The sequence below is a fragment of the Pongo pygmaeus genome, chromosome 4 (genome assembly GCF_028885625.2).
Source record: "Pongo pygmaeus isolate AG05252 chromosome 4, NHGRI_mPonPyg2-v2.0_pri, whole genome shotgun sequence".
NCBI classification, from domain to species: domain Eukaryota; kingdom Metazoa; phylum Chordata; class Mammalia; order Primates; family Hominidae; genus Pongo; species Pongo pygmaeus.
The window spans coordinates 40,433,776-40,443,758 of NC_072377.2; the positions used below are offsets into that span (position 1 = coordinate 40,433,776).

At 37.5% G+C, this 9,983-nt stretch overlaps 1 non-coding gene across 1 annotated transcript; it reads left to right on the forward strand.

Moving 5' to 3' along the window:
• Positions 1 to 1,154: 1,154 nt before the first annotated feature.
• On the forward strand, positions 1,155 to 1,316 carry LOC129037756 (U1 spliceosomal RNA). Its single transcript, XR_008502979.1, has one exon. It is a non-coding gene; the product is annotated as a U1 spliceosomal RNA (small nuclear RNA).
• Positions 1,317 to 9,983: the final 8,667 nt, after the last annotated feature.

Sequence of the window (9,983 nt, forward strand, 5' to 3'; positions counted from 1 at the left end):
GCTTATGCTAGAAAATTTTAAAATTTAGATGGATTATATTTTTTAAATGGTAAACTATGCATATTTTTACATATATATGCAAAACGTCGTGTAATTTAAATGTATTTTAAATCTCAATCTATTTCAGGGTTACAGTGTTTTGATTAGTAACTATCAAACCCAGCCCAGAGATATTTAAAAGAATTGGTTTAGCTGGGTATGGTGGCTCACATCTCTAATCCCGGTACTTTGGAAGGCCAAGGCAGGAGGATCAGTTGGGCCCAAAAGTTCAAGGCCAGCCTAGGCAACATAGTGAGATCCTGTTTCTCCAAAAAAAAAAAAAATGTTCTGAAAAATAGCCAGGCATATTGGGGTGTACCTGTAGTCCCAGCGACTCAGGAAACAGAGGTGGGAGAATCACTTGAGCCCAGGAGGTGAAGGCTGTAGTGTTGCCCATCACTGCACTCCAGCATGGGCAACAGAGTGAGACTCTATCTCAAAAATAAAATAAAATAAAGAATTGGTTTAACTTTCCAGATTTACAGATATTTCTGATAGGTGTGTGGATTGAACTTGGTTAAAGAAGAAATGGTTAAAGAAGATGAGGGATACAGACACAGCAATCCAGCAGTTAAAGTAAAAAGTTTGGAGCTAGACAGATAAGAACTAGAATTCTAGCTCCTATACTTGCTAGCTATAATATTTTAGACATGTTATTTCACCTTTCTAAACCTCTATTTTCTTTACCTGTAAAATAGAAGTGAAAACACCTGACTCACTGGGTTGTTTTAAGGATTAAATTAGATATCATTTGTAAACTCGTAACCCAGAGTCTGACCCACAGCAAGTGCCAGTAAATGGGAACTTCCATCACTTTGCATCCATATTTCCCATGAACTCTCTTACTGGACGATATTCCCAGATGCCTGCTATATTCTGTGAACTCTAACCCTAGAAAAATAAAATATTTTCTTTTATCGTAGTTTCATTTTCTTTATCAAGGTTAAGTTTCATTCATATTTTGCCATCATACTAAAATATTCCCAATTTAAGAATGTTTTTTCTACACAGTTCTTGTCCTCCTCCCACTCAATAGTATTATAGTTCTTTACGAGATAAGGTACTTGATTCCATTCATTTCTAAAATTTTCTTTTTTCAAGAAACCTAATGCGTAATATTTACCTGGCAGGAGAGATCCCATGATCACAAAGGTGGTTTTCTCAGAGTGAGGCTTAACCATTGCCTCCAAGGTGCTGATTCCTGATATTCCCCCAAATGTGAGACGCTCAACTGCATAATTTATGGTAGTGGGGGCCTGAGTTTTCACTCTCCCCTAATGTTTTTGATATAAAAAAAGAAACTTCATGTCCTCAAATCTTTGGGGATTCCTAAAATATCTGTTTACTAATTGCATGCTATTATTTTTATTCAAAACCTTTCAGACAAGGACTGATTGAGGAAGTTAACTTTTTCTAGGATAATGTTAAGTTATCTTAACCTTGAATTCAACTTCAGCTAATTTTTTTTTTCTTTACTAGAGAGCCTTGTCATTAATCCCATATCCCATTAAGAACTGCTTTGATCCCGTGGGCCTGCCTAATCTAATGTTTTGGAAAAGATATTCTGCTCTCTGTTCTGGAAGGCTTATTTTCCTACATTTGGTCAGAAAAAAAAAAAAGTCAAAGGTTTGAGAGACTGAGAAAAGTGCTGAATGAAGCTCTAGGTCCACATTGTGGTTCTGACAGTCTGGTTATTTTTTGGGTGTCTGCATTTGGTTTGCACGACTCCTCCCTCAATTTCACTCTTGGTTCACTGTCTGAAAAAGTAATCAGAATCCCACCTTGTGCCATGAGCAAGATTTGCTGCGTTGGATTTTGACCTTTGGAAAAGAGTTTTGTTATCTAGTCTTGCTCATGGAGTTGTCAACTTTTAAAAAATCATCTTAAATGGGAGTGAGCATTTCTGACCCTTGGGAGGGAAAAACAACTTTAGATATCTTGGTAAATGGGAACAAGCATAAGGTTGAGATGAAGGAGAAATGCTTCCCTGGACACAGTGCAGATTGTTTCTACCAGCAATCGCTGGTGGTGGCTCCAGCTGAGCAGGATGGGGCAGGCACCCTTGTGCCACTGCCACAGGCATTCTTTCTGATACATGCAGCTCTTTCTACAACAACTAATCCTCCTCATCTGGACTCTTCAGCCAGATTCACGACCCTTTCTTCTGCCTCATTTTTAAAAAGTGTTGGCAATGATACAGCAGAGAATGAAAGTCACTGAAATCTCATTGAGGTTCTAAATAGAAAGCGGCAGAAAACTGTGAGGCCTTAAACAAATCATTTCCTTTTCTTGACATCAGTTTTTTTTAACCTATAATGACTGACTGAAAAAAAAAAAAAAAAAAAAAAAAAACAACCATGAACTCTAAGAGCCTTCCAGCTCTGGCATTCTTTCCTTTTTAAATATTTTTTTTTCTGAAGACCTCAAGCACATTGTATTTGTAATTGTTATTTTTAAGCTATATACATGCGGCACACAAACATATACAGTTTAAATCTCTCTGTTAGTGAACTGTGCAACCAGTGCCAAATGTAAGATAGCCTTCACATTTGACGGGATATGCCTTTACTTCTCCAGACCCTCAGTTAACAGAGCAGGTGATGAACATTGCAGTTGCAACCCAAAAGCGTAAAGAGCACTCCAACCTCCAACAACAGTCTAAAATGGCAGACTGCTGGGCATTTAGCAGCATCTGCTTTATAAATTGCCATGTTTATGTGGTGTTCTCAGAATGGTTCCCATTGTTATTTACTCCTCAGTGTTCGGTGCTAAACATCAAAAGAAACCGAGCACCAAAATGTCAAGTCCAAGGAGGAAATGTTTCAAGAGAATTTATTTTTGTACCAATTTAACTTTTCTCTGAATTTCAAGAACAAGGGTGTGGACCTGACATCGGACCATTCTGTCAAATGGGATTCATCCAGTTCTAATTACTACTCCCTTTTACAGGCCCAAGGACGCCACTCTATGCTTGGCACATGGAAGTTACTGGCTGGACAGATTGTACTAAACAAAAAAATCTCCCTAATTACAAATGATTAGAAAGAAAAATAAAACCTGCACTACAACTCTGAAATTTGCATTACTTTATCTTGAGGTGTAAAGGATTTGAGAGAAGGAAGAGGAGCTGAGATTTTGTTTATGACATTTTTAGGGTGTATTTCTTTCAAAGAATTTAGAATGCCAGGAGCTTTGTCTGGAGTTGTTACTTGTGCACAGTTTTTTGTTTTTGTTTTTGTTTTTGTTTTGCAATCTCCTCTTCTCATTTTTTTCAATGAAAAACAGCTGAAGAATAGTTTTATTAGTTCTGGACATATAAGTGGTAGTTTCTGGAGCAGCTGTTTTCACAACCTATTCCAAGCAAGATGTCTTTTTTAAAGACTCTTGCTTCTTTTCCGCTTACTAATTACAATATTAGTCTTTCTCTTTGTTAGTTCTCTGTTTTAGTCTCATTATTTGATCATTTTAATCTTATGATAGGGAAAAAAAACTAAACATTTGCAAATTTATACCTGTGAAGCCTACTATGTGCAGAGAGGTAGGCCAGTCAGTCTCCACATGCAAAGAATGAAGAGCCAGACATTGCACAATGAGTGACAAAGGCATTAGATTCAATAGAAATTCAGAAAAAAGAAGAAACTTTATAATGTCTGATCTATTAAGCAGATAACATTGAAGTTGAGGGGACAGCTTCATCCAGGGATCAAACTTGCCCTGAGAAACCTAACAGGGAACAAAGACTTTGAAATAGTAGAAACTTTGAGGGTTGTACTTATCTCCCACAATAATACGGATTAACCAAAACTTTTGATCTCATCCAATTCTGCTTCATTCATCAAAATGAATGTATATTTTCTCACAATACTTTTTCTCTTTCAAAGAGCAAGGGCTTTTGAATGTCAAATTTTCTGCAATCTAGCTCACAAACACTTATGAGGATCGGAATAAGAAGGTAATGTTAACCTGAAGAGTCTTGTCATGGAATTAAAAGTGCACAATACACATTAAGACACTCATTATACTATATGAGTATATATACATTATGCTTTAAAGCACATGATACTCATGTGTTTTAAAGTAGATACTGGGAGGAAGAGAGACGATTTTTAAATTTTCTCAAATCCATGAGAGTACTTAGGTATGGCATGCTGAACATAGCTCCCTGAGGATTGGAGTAAAACAAAATGGAATGTGGTCAGAACATGTAACTTGGGATTGAGGGGCTGCCCATAGGAAAATAGTTGTAGGCCAAAAAGCAGGAGATGGAAAGCTGAGCATGACACCTCAGTCAGCCTACCAAATTGCAAAGGAACCATCATTTGCAACTGAGCACTCAGTCATGGTTGGCTGTTTTTAAAGCATCATCAAACTTAGAGAAGTACTTATCACATTTGCTTGGCTTATCACCCATTTTGTACTCTGGGTAACTGAGTTGCAAACAAAGACATCTTTATTTCTCAAAGGATATAAAATACAAGCTTTTGTATCACAAAGTATAAAGCAAAGTAAAAAGGATAGATTCCCTAAAGCAATGATTTTCCAAGGGTGGTTCCAGGGTTGGCAGCAGCTGCCGGGAACTTGTTAGAAATGCAAATTCTAGCAGAATCATAATCAGAAACTCAGGGAGTGTGACTCAGTGATATCTAACAAATCTTTCAGATAAAGTTTAAGAAACACTGTTTAATGAATAGGTAGGAAACACCATACTTTAAAGTTCAGCTTCTTAAGAGACCAAAGACTTTATTTATTTTTAAATTTTTTATTTCCATAGGTTTTTGGGGAACGGGTGGTATTTGGTTCCATGAGTAAGTGGTGATTTGTGAGAACTTGGTGCACCTATCACCCAAGAAGTATACACTGAACCCAATTTGTAGTCTTTTATCCCTCACCACCTTCCCACTCTTTCCCACTGAGTCCCCAAAGTCCATTGTGCCATTCTTATGCCTTTGCATCCTCATAGCTTAGCTCCCACTTATGAGTGAGAACATACTATGTTTCGTTTTCATTCCTGAGTTATTTCACTTAGGATAATAGTCTCCAATCCCATGCAGGTTGCTGTGAATACAATTCATTCCTTTTTATGGCTGAGTAATATTCCATCATGTATATATGATATATATATCATATATGTGTTATATATATGAGATACATATATATATCATATATGTGTTATATATATGATACATATATATCATATATGTGTTATATATATGATACATATATATCATATATGTGTTATATATGATACATATATATCATATATGTGTTATATATGATACATATATATCATATATGTGTTATATATGATACATATATGTGTTATATATGATACATATATATCATATATGTGTTATATATGATACATATATATCATATATGTGTTATATATATATATGATTATATATATATCCTATTAGGTATATGAACTTTATTTTGTAGGAATTAAAAGGGTAATTGTATAATTTAGGGGGACAGCAGACACTTATTGGTAGCCTATGTAATATATATATGATATATATATTATATATGTAATATATACATATATAATTATATACATATATACATAATTATATACATATACTATATATGTAATATATATATATGATACATATGAGATATATATCATATATACACCAAAGTTTCTTTATCCACTCATTGATTGATGGGCATTCAGGTTGGTTCCACATTTTTGCAATTGTGAATTACAACCACTATGGAAAACATTGTGGAGACATCTTAAAGAACTAAAAGTAGAACTAACATTTGATCCAGCAATCCCACTACTGGGTATCTACCCAGAGAAAAATACGTCATTATACAAAAAAGATACTTGCACATGCATGTTTATAGAGACCAAGACTTTAAATCAATTTGTAAAGAATGTGCTGTGTGTTTACTCTGTTTGCCTGAAGGAGAAGTTTGAGCACTGCACAGCAATTAAACAATGAGTCAAGACAGGCTGTCATCAGGAAACCATGTCAAATGTCTGAGGAGGGCTATCAGGAGGTAGGGAAGAGATAAGGGCAGTATAAGCTGAAGGCATCCAGAAAGAGTAAAGACAAGATGCAATGGGGTTCTTATAGGAAACTTGCCTAACACACCAGCATTTCTCATTCATAAGGGTATGCTTGCTCTGTTTCTGGGAAGTAGGAGTAAAAGACTCTGCTTCCCATTGCTTTCATAAGGGGTAAACAATGGCCTCCTTTAGGCACAAATTGATGACCCTCTTCAGCCTCCACTTTCTGTGCTGAATGTACCAGAGTTTACAGCCAGCCAAGAAGTAAGAGGTGGACATGCTCCTTGATGAGTGGTTTCAGGCAACAGCTTGCAGCACCAAGTCTTCTGAAAAACCTCCCAGGTCTGAAAACGACTATGAGAAGAGTGAAAAAAAAAAAAAATGTGTTGGGGCTGCTTCTAGCCAGATCCTATTCAGAGTTCCACAGCTGAGCTTCCCTTTGGACTGTGTTTAGAGTTCCTAAACAAAATAGATGAGAGATGTGTCCCACTGAGGACCAAAACAGACAAAGCCATTACCCCTCTAAGTAAGCACAGCCCTGAGCCAGGAACAAAAATTGGCCCAGTGTGTGGGAACGTGGGCCTGCCAGGCCTGTCTAGAATCCGCTCCCAGGCACTGGTAGTAAGGAACATGCTGGGAAATGTTATGCTACCCCTCCCCAACCAGGCTTTCGACTCAAAGGTTAAGGAACCACCCTCATTTCCTTGAATTAGCCACTGTGAATAGTTAAATGTGAGTCTAACCAAATCTTTTTCAGGTTACTTATATTTTTACAGAGGCCTGGGATTTGGTATTCTATAGGCACTACTTCCTGGATTGTAATGGGATTTTAGACTGACAACCGTATACCACAAACATACATCAGTTCTTGATAGCAGACAAAGGGAACCATGCCTTACTTTAATCTTTCCTAAGTATGGATTGTTGGCCATCTATAAAAGAATCCCCCAGATTCTTGTTAAAAAATACTGGTTCACAGGTCACATATCAGACCAGTAAAATCAGAAATGTGTTAGGGTGGACATTAGGATTCTGCATTTTTAACAAAACTGCCAAGTAATTTGTATTTTCATTAATATTTAAAACATGGTCAGTTGGCTTAACAGTCAAAATCAACTTTGCAAAAAAGTCCAATCATACCCACATGCATTAATTATTGTTATGTACTTTGTCTTGGCAATGATACAATAAGACAGAGAGAGAGAGACAGAGAGACAGATAAATGGACAAATGCAGAAAAGGATAGAAAAACTGAAATGAGGCAGAAAAGAAAGTGAAAAGGAGCTATATTACTATCCTTTGCAACCCATTACACAAACTGGGAAGCTTAAAACAACAGAAATGTATTCTCTCACAGTTCTGGAGGCAGAAGCCCACCATCAAGGTGTCAGCAAAGCCACGCTTCTTCCAAAAGCTCTAGGGCAGAATCCTCCCCTTGCCTCTTCAAGTTTCTAGTTGATCTTGACAGTCCTTGATTTGTGGCCTCATCACTCTCATCTCTGCTTCTGCAGTCCCATTGCCTCCTCCTCTTCCCTGTGTGTCTCCTATGCACCTGTACCCTAAAAGATACACGTGATTGAATAGCCCAGGATAAGCTCCCTCTCCCAGGATCCTTAATTTAATGACATCTGCAAAGACCCTTTTACCAAATAAGGTCACATTCACAGGTTCCAGCAATTAAGACATAAAACACAGACACAGCTTTCTGTGGCTACCATTAAGCCCTCTATAGAATCAAAGAGGGGGAGGAAGTGAGAAACATGTAAGAGAAGAAAACAGCAGCTTCTTTGCCTTGGGCACATTTAGCCCTCTTAGCCAGGAAGGCTGAGGTGTTTTGGATTGAAGGTGAGACCTCGTGTCAAAAGAGATTGAAATTTAAATAAATAGAAAAGATATCTCTATGCCCTGTGTTCTCTTAGGCATGCTTCTGTGTTCTACACAACACTGAGGAAGTCTGCCTCTTGTTGATGTCAATAATAATTTAGCCAAAGGAAAATTACAAGCTGAAAAGGGTAAGTACAGCTAACCAGATGCAATGCTATTAGCCTGAGTAAGAAGAGTTCTGGAAATGTGACGTTAACAAAACATCTGTTAGTGTATCAATCATCTCTCTCATCTTTGGAGACACTTGGGGGAGGGGGTACCTAAAATGAAAACTTCAATCTCTTATACATGCCAAATCCTCTAGGCTTGGAAAACTTACTTCACACTAAAGCACGCTAAGGTCATGTGCGCCAAGCAATAAAATCTCATTGTGCAAATCGTATGTTCTGTTTGCAATAAGAGACAGTAACACTTGGCTTAAATTATTTTTTGGGTAGGATAAATGGCTTCAGAAGTATAGGAAAGCACAATCAATTTCATGTGTAAGACATAAAGAACTTTAGAAAGTGCAACTTAAATAATGTAATTCCAACCTTGCTAATGCACAGGAAGTCACTTTAGCACACAAATGGAAGGTCATCACTGTCAACACATTGTCACATGCAACTCACTCATACTGAAGTGTGCATAGTCTAAAGTATAATTCTTCAGAATTTTGCCCCTTCACATTTTAAAAACTCACATGATGGGATTTCCTATGTATGTGATATTAGATCACAATTTGGACTTCACTAATGCATGTAAAGGGAGAGAGAATCCTGTGCCCAAGGGATCATGTTGAGATTGTAAAATATCTCCCAGAACTTTCTGGAAACTTAGAGATCCTGGGCCCTTAGGTGGAATTCTCCATGCCTGAACATTAGACACTGGCAAATCCTGCTCGTGGCTCACTTCTTCCTCTGTCAAGAGGGCAAGGAGAGGGAACTGAAGCTAGCAAAGCCAATCTTGAGGTGTTAGTCTCACACTAACCAGTATTATTGGGAAGAACTTTTTCATTTTTTAAATGTAACGTGTCCACCTAAGGACAGGGTCTTCCTGCTAATGAGTAACAACTCTTTGAAAACAAGTGATATCTCATTCTTTTCAAGTTATTTCATTTCACTTCCCAACTCTAAGGAGTACATAGCAACCCCTATTTTACAGAGAACGAAACTGAAACTTACAGAAGTGAAGCCCCTTGCCTAAATGCACAGTTAAGAGGGGAGAGCGAGGTTTCACTTCCAATCTATCTGACACCAGGACCAGGCCCCTTGCCTGTACATCCTCTCCTCTTTGACCCCCGCTGAAGTGATTTCTTCCTGGGCCCAAGTATCACTTTGAATGTTCTTCATTTTCTGGTGCTGCTGGCAGAGGTGTGGTATGATCTGCTCATCTGCCTTGACTAATTTTTTCTTTTCAGCTTCTTTGATGTAGATTCAAATTTCAAATCTGTGAAACCTACAGAAGGTAGTATGAAATCATAAGCATCTTTGCTTCCTTCCTCTCTTAGGTTTATAGAACAGATCTCTAAATTTTCATCAGCTTTTTTTCTACAAATTCTCTCTCTTCCGAGAAGTAGCATAAATCCTGGGGAAACTGATCGTTGTACCTTTGAAGTGAGTCATCTAAGCCATAGCAACTTTGTCTGGAAGTTCCATTTCCTTGCAGCATCACACTGCTTTTTGAAAAAACATAAATATAGGTTTGGCCTTGGGGACTTCCATCTCTCAACCTTCTACTCATTTCTCAACATGCAGCACCTTGAGGCTCAGGTTATTATAGAGAAATTATCCCCTGCCAATGTACTTTATGAACTCAATTTTTTTCCAAGCTTCACCTACATGTTGCTGCATTCTGTAGCTAGCTTCCTGATAAAAATTATTCCTCCGCTAATACTGCCATAATTTATTGTCCCTCCCCAACATAAGTTTTACAAAATCACCTCTAAGTGTGGAATTTTAAATACAGGGGCAAGCTAACAAAACAGAAAATTTTGACAAAATTGTCCTAAAATCATGAAATTTTAGAGCTCAGAACTTTAGAAACCATCCAGGTGAAATTTGCC